This window comes from Tenrec ecaudatus, chromosome 1 (genome assembly GCF_050624435.1).
Source record: "Tenrec ecaudatus isolate mTenEca1 chromosome 1, mTenEca1.hap1, whole genome shotgun sequence".
NCBI lineage: Eukaryota > Metazoa > Chordata > Mammalia > Afrosoricida > Tenrecidae > Tenrec > Tenrec ecaudatus.
In genome coordinates, this window is record NC_134530.1 from 59,589,400 (window position 1) to 59,602,785 (window position 13,386).

Here is a 13,386-nt window from a genome sequence, read left to right on the forward strand (position 1 = left end):
CTGCAGGATCACTGAACATCTCTGATGCCACAGTCAGAGAGGAGCATCTTCTTGAACCCCAAACCTGGAGATTATAACTGAGGGTTATAAATTCTGATATTGATCCCTAAAGCTGAGGTGACAGATGAAGATTGTGTTCAGCACCGTGGACAGAATCCATGGGACATGGGTTTCGTGGGGCTGAGCAAGAGACCAGTGCTCCCGACTCCAGGCTCAAGCAGTCATTAGGCAAACACCGTCAGCACCATGGACAGACACCACTGGCGCTTGTCATCCTGGATCTACAGTAGATGAATCTAGATTAGTTAAGAGCCCACTGATGATAAGAAATGGAAATGTAGTTTAAATTGGTCTTAGCTTGTCTTTGTCTATAGCTGCATAAGTGTTATGGGGCCTGTTATGGTAGCCTTGCGTGAAACGGGTAGGAAGTTATAACCACATGGCCCCTTTACATGAAAATAACATGTAGAACTATAACAGATATAGGACTATGCAGAGTACCTATTTCTTCTTGACAGGGCATGGACAACCTAAGGATATTATCTTTTTGTCCAAGTTGTTGAATGTATTATTATAAAGTTATTTGTGGTATTTTTCATGTTATTTTATCTCTCTCTCTCTCTCTCTCGACTCTATAGCAAAAAACCCTCTCTGATCTCTAGTATTGATTTTGGTAATTTGACTCATCTTTCTTTTTTATTTTTTAAATTAATTTTACTAGAATTTGTCAGTTTTATTCTTCCTGCCACTGCCTCCCTTGCTCTAGTTAGAATGTCATCATTCATGACAGCAGCCTCCTAGGGGCATTCCTGCTCCAGCATCCCCCTCTAGTACACCCTGCATCCAGAACTTCCTGTGAGGCCTCATTAAGATGAAGACTTCCAATGTCTCCTTGGTGCTTTTTAATAATTTCCAGGCCCCCTCACTTGACATTCAAGGGCCTCCTCCACCATCTGACAAGCATTCACATCTCCAGGGTCATCACCCACTTCTTCCCTACACAAACCCTCCTCCTTGCCAGCCCAACAGGTTCATCATGCCCATTAAATCTAGGTGCTTTCTCAGCTCTGTGCTTCAACAGCTCTGTAAGCAATTGTCTGCACCAGACTGGATATTCCATTTATGGTGTACATTACCTGGTTTTCTTCATCTGTAAAATGGGGGTCATACTACTTGCCTTCTTGGTCATTCTTAATTTATTCATCAAGCAACGAATATGCCCTGATACTTGCATGTGTGTGTGCATGTGTGCACATGTGGGAATACACATCATGAGAAGCAGTGCTGACATGCAGGAGTGTGCCCTGAAGACAAGCACAGAGAACAATCATTGAATCAATTGAGTTCTCCGTGTATTTTTTGAGAGACTACTGGAAGGGGCTGCAGGGATATAGAAAGCAATGAACAGACATTAAAAACTCTCTCAAAGACTTATATTTAATCCCTACATCCTAATCTTACATTTAATTTTCTAACCAAAATAATGCATGTACAGGATTTTTTAAAGTCCAAGAGTGATACAAATCTTATCACACATACAACAATAATCCACATCCCTAGCCTCCCTCCACAAGACAACCACTCAAAAACCACTTTTAGCTGTTTCTAATGGCATTTTAAGGAGTTCTGGTGTTGTAGTAGATTGGACACTGGACTGTTCACCACAAGGTCGGTAGTGCATCCCACCAGTCACTTCAAAGATGTGGCTCCCATACAGATTTACAGTCTTGGAAAACCTACAGGGCAGTTCCACTCTGACCTGAAAGTCTCTAAGAGCTGAAATAGACTCAATAGCAGTGAGTTTTGGCTTTGGGATTTACTAGCATTTTCCTCAGAATGTCTAAATACTATATTTACCAGCCAAATTACTAATGAACAATATATGACAATTTAACATTCTTATATTCCACCACCCCCAACATCTCTCTTTTCCCACTCTTCCAGTGTAATCGTATCACAATTTTTTGGTTAACTCAATACTCAGTATTTGACCTGGTTGATTTTGCTTGGTTCATGGCTAAAGTGGCCTTTACCTTTCTTGTACACATTTTGACCTTTGTTGTGTAAATGGCTTTGTTGTTGCTGTTTTTTGCATTCCCATTTTCGTCCTTGTGCATATCCTGGTCATGAATTCTTCCCAAGCTCCTCAGTAGAATGTGGGAACCTTCTAAATGTCCACTGCGACATGGCAATACCTGGAGGCCTCGTCATTCCTTTCTCTCTTCCCCGGAGACAGGCCTCCGTCTTCCCGTGCAGTAGGCATTTGCTGTCCCAGACCTTATACACAACAGCTGTGTCATTTTCCTAGGCTGAATCTCACATCTTTTTTTGTTTGTTTGTTTGGCAGTTGCCAAAATATGATTTTTATTTAGAAATGCGCATGTTTATATTACAATTTACCCATGGATCTAGTCACTCTTATGACTATTATGGAAAGCATTGATAAGCATAAACATTCAAAATATCTGCAACCACTACAATATGATGTAACAAAACCTGTGACTATTTGATTTCTTCTCAATTAAAAAAAATCATTTTTTAAAATTGTATTTATTTATTTATTTTATTTTTATTTTTTAAAAATTTTAACAATTTATTAAGGGCTCATACAATTCTTATCACAGTTCATACATATACATACATCAATTGTATAAAGCACATCTGTACAGTCTTTGCCCTAATCATTTTTTTCTCCTCTTTTCTTTTTTTACATTTTATTAGGGACCCATACTACTCTCATCACCATCCATACTTATACATACATCAATTGTATAAAGCACATCCATACATTCCCTGCCCCAAATCATTCTCAAGGCATTTGCTCTCCACTTAAGCCCCTTGCATCAGGTCCTCTTTTTTTTTTTCCCTCCCTCCCCTTTCCCCCCCTCCCTCATCACATCTTTTTTTTAAAGTAAAACAGTGGGTATTAATTTATTTAGGTTTGAATGTTTTTTGTTAAATAGTTTATTGGCATATACTTCACATTATCACACAATTTAATCAATCATATTGAGACTTGTGCAATCATCACCACACTCAATTTCAGAACATTTTCTTCTTGTACTTACTGCTGATACCTTTCTCTTTTTTCATTTGGTCCATTGTCTCAGGGAGCACAGCCTTGAGTGGCTTTCTTTTGTAAAAAAGTACATGTGAACTAAAAATTTGGGACCTTGCATTTCTGAGAATTTATTATGTCCACAGTTCATGTACAGCTTGGTCAAGCATAGAAATGTTTTACAATTTTGAAGGCATTGCTCCAATGTGGTTGTGAGAAGTTCACTGCCATTCCTGATTCCACATTATATGAGGGAGCTTTGAGGAAATTTGTGGAAAATTCTATTTCCGTTCTGTTTTCCTTGAACTTTTTGAAGCACCTTTGTACTTTGCATGTAACCTGATTTTCTCTCTGGAAACTTATCGGTATTCCTGGCATTCTGAAAGTTCATGTTAATGAGACTTGGGTGTGTTATACATTGAATTGTGTCTACTAAAAATATGTGTGTTAAATCCAAACCTCTATGCCTGTGGTTATAATCCTATTTGGGAATGAGTTATCTTTGTTATGTTACTGAGGCAGTTATCATTTTTTTAAAAAAGGTGAACTAACAAACAGAGATGGGGGAGGAGAGATGCCAAGTCACCAGCAGATCACCCAGGAGCTGAAGCTCAGAGACAAGGACTTTCTTCCAGAGCCTTCCCCTAGAGCCTGCACTCTGAATTTGAGCTTCTAGCCTCCTAAACTGACAAGAAGGAAATCTGTCTGTTTAAACCACCTACTTGTGGTTTCTCTGTGACAGCAGCAGACGGAGTGAATCTGTTTTCACGATGGTCGGGTAGGCCTTTTCACAGAAAGTGCCTGTCTTGTAGCTTTGAGAAAAGGATTGTATGCTTAAGGTCTTCTAATCTCACTTGGAATCTATGAACTATCCTAATAAACCTCACAATTGTGAGAGTGATGTGCAGCCATTGCAGCTGAATAGGGAACCCATCCGAGAAGCAGAATGCTGTGGAAGGGGTAGCTGGAGTCAGAAGAGGAGGAAGAAGGGTGGGCGTGGAGGCATGGCTGACCTTTGTCTAGTCAGAATCACCGGGGGGTGGGAGTGGGCGGGGGGGGGGGCTGATGTGGAGGTGGTGTGTCCTTCTCCTTTGTGTAGCCGGAGGAGGTCAGACATGGCCCCTACACCCTTTTCGTCAGATGGAGGATGTGATCTTTGTGGACTCTGTAAGGGGCCTACTTCTTACACAGACTTTTAACCCATTCCTTGCCTCATCCCACTTTCTGCAATAACAGTCCTCTTCCTTTTTATTTCTAATCTTTCCCTGGTTGGAGTCTCCACTTGGCTGACTTCTCCCTGGCATCCTTGCGGTAGCACTTGGTGTGCAGCTGTCTTAGCCCCGCCCACTCCTTCATCTGCTAGCCATCTTCCAAAAATGTGCTGACATCTGTGGTCCACTAGTGCCTCTTTCATATGATTTTACCTTTATTTTAGTGAGGTTTGTTGAGGGAGCAGATATAAATGCAAGTATTCCATCTGCCACATTTAACCAGAAATTCAAAGATTGCATTCTTAATTACTATGTTATATTGCCTCTCAAATGAGACAGTACCTCTGGGAGCTCACAGCCCAGTGAGAGTGAAGTGAGGTTACATATGTGAACAGATTTTGTGAGCTCCGAAGAGCTATGTGAATGAAAGAAGCTGTGTTAAAATTCCAGAGTGCTCTTTCTTCCTCTCTCCTCTTCCTCTTCTCACCCTCACCAAGCCTCGGCTCAAGCTCATCTCCCTGCTGGGGTCTTTCCTGGTCACCCTAATTCACAGGCAAATCTGAGCCCTGCCTTACCACAGGATCCTCTGTGCTCCTCCCTGGCCCTACGCAACACTGCTTTATTCTAACGTGGACACGGAGCTAGTGGGCAAGATGCATGGTCCATCGTGGCTCCTTGTGTGTTCAACAGAGGAGCCCCTTTTCCTGCAGGCAGGAGACACAGGCTTGACAAAGATGAAGTTTGGGAGTAAGAGAAGGGTTATTTTATTCTGAGGTTAGAAGGGAAGATGGTTTCTGTTGCCCTTCAGACTGAGTAGTGGCTAAGCCATCCTCCCCAGCCCCCCACCTGGCCCCTCACACCCACAAGTCCATCTTCTCCTCCTGACTCCCACTCTCCTTTGCAGTCCAGACAGTGGAGACAGAGGGGCAGAGGCTGTACCAGAAAGTCTGTCGGCACAGACCAGAGGCTGTGTCCTTGCTTCCCGAAGTCCTACCAGAGCGTTGTCTGTGGTTCTGAGAGATTCCGCACCTCCTCAGAGGGCTTGCGTCATAATGTTCACCTCCAAAAGATCCTTGTTAGTTTCCAAGAGACAGATTCCCTCGGGCAGTTGTTACAGAACCTTCCACGGAAGTGGAATGTCCCCTCTCTTGTCCCCTGCATGCTGCGGTTACTGTGAAGGAAGCTGAGGGCACCCCTCCATCCTCAGGACGACAGCTGCAGGGTTCTCTGAGGGTCTGCGCTCGTGTCCAGGCGAGCCTTGAAACACAGCTGTGCACAGAAGCACTCACACTCTAGGCTTCAGGCCACAACCCTCTGTCCTCGCCTGTCCCATGTGGCAGCACCAGGCAGACACCCAGTCCCTCTGCATTCACCTCTCTCTTCCTGAAATGCTGCATCTTAAAGACCCTTGACGTTGAGGCTAATTAGACTCTAAAGAGCCAGCAGGAGCCACTAGGTAAAGAATGACCCGGAAGAGAAAAACTGCACAATGAGGAGGTCACGTCATGTTGGTCTGCCTCTGCCTCTACTACAGATTTCCCCAGGGCTCAGGAGCCCCCTCCCCAGCTTCTTCTCTTGTTCACAGTGGTCACCACTAGATGCATGGGGCTACTGAGCTATTTCTTACAATAGGCTGTGTTTAATGTATACCAGAAGCTGAAGGCTTTGTAAAAAGAATGTCAGCTATCTTGTGATTTAATTATCTGCTGAGATGATAACATTTGGGATATGTTGGGTTAAATACATTAGTAAATTAATCACACCTGTTCTTTTTATTTAATTACTCATGTGGCTCTCACTGTAGCCTGTAGGGTATGTCATTGGACAGCACTTGCCTGGAATTTAACCTGCTCCCAGACTGCTTGGATGGTGGTGTCTGATACTTGGATCAGAACCCTTGCCTTTGTTGGAGTCCTTTGCTGCATGGAATAGTACTGCTCCCATCAGATGTGCACATCACCTCCTAACTGGACTTTTGCCCACTGTTTCTGCTGGTTTGGGAGGCCAGAAGGCACAGAGCACTCCCTCTCCCTCTCTCTAGTATCCATTCGGCTTGCAGTCCCAACAAGCACTGGGTCTCTGATCTGGACACAGACCCAGCACTACAGGAAGTCTGCTACTGGCGGGTCCACACTGTTGGTGGGGTAAGACCAGTGGCCACACATGTCATGTTTTTTCTTATTTTTCATTCTTCCCCTGGTCTTCTCTCTCCTGCCCCCACCTTCCTTGTCTTTTTAAAAAGTATAATTCTGAGCAGCCGGCTCTGTTCAGCCTGACTGGTTTGTTATGGCTTATAATCTGCGCCAGGATTAATTAGCTAATTACTGACAAACGTCCGCTGGCAAGATTCTGCTCCAGCTTGTCAGCTTGAAGTGTTTAATTATTTTAATCATTTACTTTCATCCTCAAAATTTATGCAGCCAAGAGAGTTGCAGGGCATCTTTTAATTATGATTTGGGGTTTCTGTGTTCTGTTTCTGGAGACGGGGACATTACTTTTTACTTGTCTTTACTAAGGCCTGAGTCCCCTTCTACTCCCATGGACTAGCTCCAAACTCCATGGATGGGGGGTGGGGGGTAGAGCAGCTCTGACACCACCCCTCTGCAGCCCCAGAACATGATGTGCACTGATGCATGATTGTCATTTGCATTTTGTGAGTGCCTGTCATTTGTTGGGCCTCATGCTAGACACGTATCTATATTATTTCATGTTTGTGAGCCCGCGACCTGGACACACTGCCTGGGGTGATCGGTGGTGAGTCAGAGAGTAAGAAAGAAGCTCTTGTATTTATTATGCTGTAATTAACTTATAGTAAGGTCTGCTCATCTTGACTGTAGAACTCATGAATTTTTATATGCGTGTGTATAGCACTGTCATGTCTACTGCCATGTCCAACTAGTCAGTTCTTTCTGAGCTCTATGCTGTTCTGGGTGGAATAACTTGGGAGTTTCCTAGAACACCTGCAGTTCAAAGAGGGATTCTAAAGGGTGGAAGATCCTGTTCCCCAAATGGAGCTCTTGTTGGTCTTTCTGGATCTATGGGATTGACTTCAAACTACAGGACTGATTGCAAACTCCATTCCAGAAGCATGAAGGATTAACCCAGCTCCACACTGAGAGTCACTAAGGTGACAGCTCAGAGCTCGGAGACTAAGGGGAGGGAAAAGATCAACTTAATGAGCTCCTCAATGGCATTAATGAGGCATCAGGCAGCATCCAGGGGCCCGATGTGATGACCTATGCCAAGGCAAGCCAAAGGGTGCCACAAGCCAGGCCATGTACGCTTCTGATGTGATGTGATGTGATGTGATGTGATTTGTCCTCTTGATAGCTTCTAGGATGCCCAAGATCAAGGTGAGGATGGATGCAGAGAATCTTTGCCCAGTGGGACTTCCTTCCTCCCTCCTTCTCTGAACCCGGGGCCTGACTCTGCACATGGTATCACGTATTCTAACATGTAGGTTCATACCTGAGCCCCCCACCCTCCTAATACCAGGTGTAGACAAGTCATTCTCTCTAGGTACATTGCCCTTCCTCCAAGCCCCGCCCACCTTTGAAATACCACCTGGAACAGTTTGCTTCTTGGAAAGGTAACTGAGTGTCTTGCGAGCTAGCCTGTCTGGCAAATCCAGAGGGAACCTTCTGACCAGATCCTACCAAAAAAGGAAAAAACCCTTTGGTAGGCCCGTTCAGTTCTGTCTTAGTTATCTAGTGCTGCTACAACAGAAATGCCATTGGTAGATGGCTTTAAAAGGACAAACATTTTTTCGTTCATAATTTAGGAAGCGAGGGCTTTCTCAATGCAGGTCCCTCCCTCCCTGCTCTCTTTCCTTTTGTCCTTTCGAGGTGAAAGGTGATCCGATCCCAAGTAAACTCCCAGTCTGCACTGCAAATTCCACATGTATCACTAAGTGCATGATAAACCAAGCCAAACTCACTGCCACCAAGTCAATTCAACCCTACAGGACAGAGTAGAACTCCTCTGTAGGGTCCTGAGATGGAAACTCTTTCCGGGTACAGCAATTCCCATCTTTCCTTCTTGGAACAGCTGGTGCTTTTGAACTGCCGACCTTGCAATTAGCAGCCCTGTGTATAAGCACTGCCCCAGCAGGGATGGAGCACTGTAAATCCATTTCCCACCTGAAAGTTGATCTAGGCTTTACCTTCCCATATATCCAAATCCTCATCACCAGCCACTTCTGTGGCCCTTCTAGCCACCCAGAGGTAAGTCAGACTTCATGCCCACTCACTCAGCCAAGTGAAAATATCCCTGGCACCTGGGACTGGGCCACTGGGCATACACTAAAGAGTCTGCACAACTGGCTGCATTTCAAACCAGTCGTACCTCACTCCCTCTCTCTGTCCCCCTGGGACGAGGTCACACGCTGGAAGAACTCTATCCTGCATCTACTGCCCATATAGCCTTTCTCAGTGTTAAAAATCCAAATGCACAGACATGTACACAACCGCCAGGAATTGGTGTAACCCGTTATACAAGGGCCTTCAAAAAATTCATAGACAAATTCCATTATTTTTTAATTCCATTTTCCCACTACTTTTCTTAACTCTCTCATATTAATTGATAGTTGATAAAATTAGAATTGGGTATTGTCAACCTGAAAGGATAGCGGAACAATGTGTGACCAAAAAGGCCTGATTTGTGGCATATGGGGATTAGTTTTGCCACCACAACAATGCACCTGCTCATGCAGCCATCTCAGTGTGCTAGGTTTTGGCAAAAACCAGTGTGCCTCTCTTGGCCCATACACCTTACTCACCTGACCTCACTCCATGAGATTTCTTTCCGTCGCCTCGAATGAAGAGGGACATGAAAGGACAGGAATTTGACAATATAGAAGAGGTGAAAAAAAAGAGGGAGGTGCTGTCAGCCATTTAAACAGATGAGTTTGAAAAATGTTTCCAAGAATGGAACCACAGAATTTACAAGTGTCTTAAGTGTAATCAAGAGTACTTTGAAAGTCCCGGCCGGTGCCGGTCCGCGCCTCGTCGCCATGCCTCGCAAAATTGAAGAGATCAAGGACTTCCTGCTCACGGCGCGGCGAAAGGACGCCAAGTCTGTGAAGATCAAGAAGAACAAGGATAACGTGAAGTTCAAGGTGCGGTGCAGCAGGTACCTCTACACCCTGGTCATCACCGACAAGGAGAAGGCCGAGAAGCTGAAGCAGTCTCTGCCCCCAGGTCTGGCAGTGAAGTTGCTGAAATGAACCCGGCTAGCTGATGCAAACTATAATAAAGAAAAAATCTTTAAAAAAAAAAAAAAGAGTACTTTGAAGGTGATAAGGTTGTTTTGTTAAAAAATGTAAATACATAGCTCTGAAAAAATCTGTTTGGGGTGAGGTACCCCTTAGTATATATGGATAAGATATAGTCTGTGAATAGACTTGAGCACCCACTTGAAGGAGTATGACTGTGATAGGTAGGTTTATTGTGCCAACATGGCCAATGAACACATGTGGGATTAATTGAAGGGCAGAGAGATAAATGGCTTGGCGAGCCTTGCCTTTCTAGTCTCTTGCTTTTTGATCATCAGACCAGTGTGTGGCTGCCTCAGCTTGTTCTCTGCCTCAACTTGCAAGCTACACTACGTGTGGGACACCTAACCCGTGGACTGTGTTCCCATAGTTTGAGGTTCCTTCTAGACCTGCTTCACCACACCACTGGAGTATACATCGCTTGAGCTGGGGACTGTGGGACCCTGTCATCTGGCTGACTGTTGATGACCTGCCTTGCTGTGACCGGATAACTTGAATTACTCACAGAGGACTACTTGGTGGCCCTCAAGACTTGAAGGACTGCCAGTGTCTCACAACTGTCTCACGGAGTGAGCTGCACTGAGCCATTTGTACTACTTTATAGATTAACTGTTTATTTATATATATATATATAATCATTAGTGTTCTGATTTTGTTTCTCTGGAGAACCCTGTCTAATAGAATTACCTAAACAAAGAATGCGTAGGTCTCACAATGTGGTCCTGTTAGGTAGCTAAGACACAGGGACAGGGGCTTGTCCCTCCCATGCCTGCACAGCACCCCCTACAGGAGATTGGGAAGAAAAATCAGGCAAGCATTAGCCATTCATAAAGACTTTAACTGGACATACTCCAATGGCACCCCCCTCCCTTAGTCAGGTGGGCATTACACCTGGGTGGCCCAAACTAGGCCCAGGCTCATGACCCCACCCAGGTGGGGCTTAAGTCAGCCAATGGGTCAACCAATACCATCAACTATGCCTCCCCAGCCAGAGGCTTTAAATATCCTGGCTGCGGGAAGGTTGCTCTTTTTTTGCTCTGCTCCTGATCAGAGGCTGGTGGAGATAGGAGTGCCCACGCACTGTCTGGGTGGGGACCCCCTCAGTGCCCGCTCTGGGCCTATTTGGGGCCCACTGCCTCTCTTCTCACTTGCCCTCTTGGACTCCCGCTCCCGATCATGGCAGGTCAGAGAGGAATCTCTTTTCTTTGTATCCCGCTTCTGCACTGGGGCCATGCTGTGGTCTCCGTGGCCACAGGTCACCACCTGTAGGTGCACAGTCCCAGGAGGTTGTCCGCATACAGTTGTGGGACCCAGCACAGGTTCCGCATGGTTTGGCATGCTTCCCTGAAATAGCGTGTACTCTTTTGAGACTGTAAAACCTGACACTTCTCCCATCCTTTATAAAAACCTGCTTGGATTACAGACCAGACTTCGGCATGAATTCTTTCTTGTGTGAAGTCAAGAACCAAGGTGTTACCCGCCCAAGAAACCTAACAGTCCCACCCCAATTTACCCTCATGAGATAACTTAAGTGCAGTGAGGAATCAGATGATGCCTGCTATCATAAAGGATAACATTTGGGGCCTTAAAAGCTTGTTCTGAAACAAGCAGCCATGTAAAGGAGCTGTCAATTAGTCTGTGCAGAAGAGAACACATCAATCTAAGCATAACCAAAGAACTTTTAGTAAAATCTATGATCAGAGGAGGGAATGCATTCGAGTTTAAATTCTAAAACACTTGATTTGAGGAAAAAACTGCTTTTTAGTGGGAGCATTAACTGTTTTGAGTCCTAACATAAATTCAGCCTCTATTCGACTTCATGGACTTTGTTCTGGTCATGAACCAACAATATGGCAGTTGTGTCCCCAGGTAGAGTGTTTGAATATAGATTACAATTCCCGGGCTAAGAAGTGGTCTTTCCCTCACGGAACGTGCCTGGACATGTCCTGAATGTATAGATACCTGGCAAATGGAAATTTGGGTAGCAAGATCACATGGTTATAGATCACACCTTGACCATCAAGTAGCCAAATGAGGAAAGGGCTCCAGGATCAATCCTGCAAGCTTTTCTAATCTGAAATTATGTGTATATCCCAGCCAAGGTCCTTCCTCCACTTCAGTCGTCCGGCTTATGACAGTGATGAAAGTGATGAATTGATCTTCCACCAGCTGTGATTTTAAAAAATAATTTCCTTTATTTTCTATTGTCTATAATTAGCCACATGTTTTTGACATCATTATGGTCTCATGCGGATGAGTTCCCTCAGCAGAATGATTTGTCATTGTCTCTTTGAGGCTTAATAAAAGAGTCCCTGTAAAAGATATTTGAATTTGGGGTTCTTTTTTCTCCTAGAAAAGCCCACAGTGAGTTCAATTGACACAGTGGTTGCAACAATGGACTGAAACATAGGGAAGCTTATGTGGTCTGGACAATGTTTTGTGCCACTGTACATACCAAACTTACTACCATCGAGTCAACGCTGACTCAGAGCGACCCCCCGTGTGTTTCTGAGAGTGTAACTGTTTACAAGAGTAGAAAGTCCAGTCTTTCTCCCAAGGAGCTGCTGGTGGTTTTGAACTGCCGCCCCTTTGGATCGCAGCCCAACATGTAACGACTAGGTTCTATATAAGTCAACACAGACTCCACAGCACCTAACAACAAGAGGTTCAGTCAGAGTTTCATTTCCCCTTGTCAGGTCACTAATTCTCAAAAGGGGCTTACAAAATTCATAGAAACCACGAGTTGGAATCAACTCAATGGCAGTGAGTGTTGAGATGATCTATATCATTGACTTGAATAACTCAAGAGCTAAGAGATGCCAGTCTCCCGTGCAGTCACAATCCATGTATAACTGGGCCCTGTAGCAATACGTGGTTGGACGTCTTGCTGCTCTTGTGGTATGCTCAAGGGCTACAGGTGCCCACTTACCACGCCATGTGATGCTAGACATCTCCAATGAGCAGTGCCTCTCTCCACCTGTGCCATCAAGTGGGACACCCTCACATACACAACCCCCCACCGCACTCTCACTGCTCTTTGACCTAGGCAAATGTGAAGGTGTTAACACCAGGAAAGGTGTACTTCAGTGTCCATGTCTCCACTATTCATGCTGACGTTAACAAAATATACTCTGACTCCCATACACCAGACACACATGCAGCACACTATCTGACACCTATCGGTGTCATTCTGTGTATGGAATTCTTTTCTGTCTTATCAGAAGCTTTGAACACAATTTCTGATTGGGAATATGTGTGATTCTTATTGAATGTTTTATTCTGTGTCCTTCACAAGGTTGTAAGGATCAAATGAGGAATATTTATAGAAAGTCATAAATGGATTGCTAGTCAGGCTCCAGTTCCTATTTGCATGGGTTTATTATAAATAAAACATGTTTAAATAGGTGTCTTCTATCAGTGGATTGCTACAGACAAATTCTTTCAGTACCAGATTTATCTTAGTCTCCATTTATCATGATGTTACTTATTGGCCCGGTTGTAAGGATTTTGCCTTCTTTACATTGAGTCTTAATCCATATAGAAGGAAGAAATCCTTGATCTCTTCAATAACAAATGCTCAAGTCCTCCTCATTTTCAGCACGCAAGGTGAGGTCATCTGCATATCGCAGGTTATTAATAAGCCTTCCTCCAATCCTGATGCCCCCTGCTGCTCTAATGATTTGCTCTGCATACAGATTGCATAAGTGTGGTGAGAAGGCATAATGCTGCTGCCGCACACCTTTCCCGATGTCTAACCAGGCAGCTTTTCTTTGGTCTGTCTGCACAGCAGCCTCTCAGGTGCATGTGGAATGAGTGAGCACATGAAATGTTGTGGAATTTCCGTT

General features: G+C 44.4%; 1 pseudogene; it reads left to right on the plus strand.

The window, feature by feature from the left end:
- Positions 1–9,253: 9,253 nt before the first annotated feature.
- LOC142434410 (large ribosomal subunit protein eL38 pseudogene) lies at positions 9,254–9,549 on the plus strand (annotated as a pseudogene).
- The last annotated feature ends 3,837 nt before the right edge of the window (positions 9,550–13,386 follow it).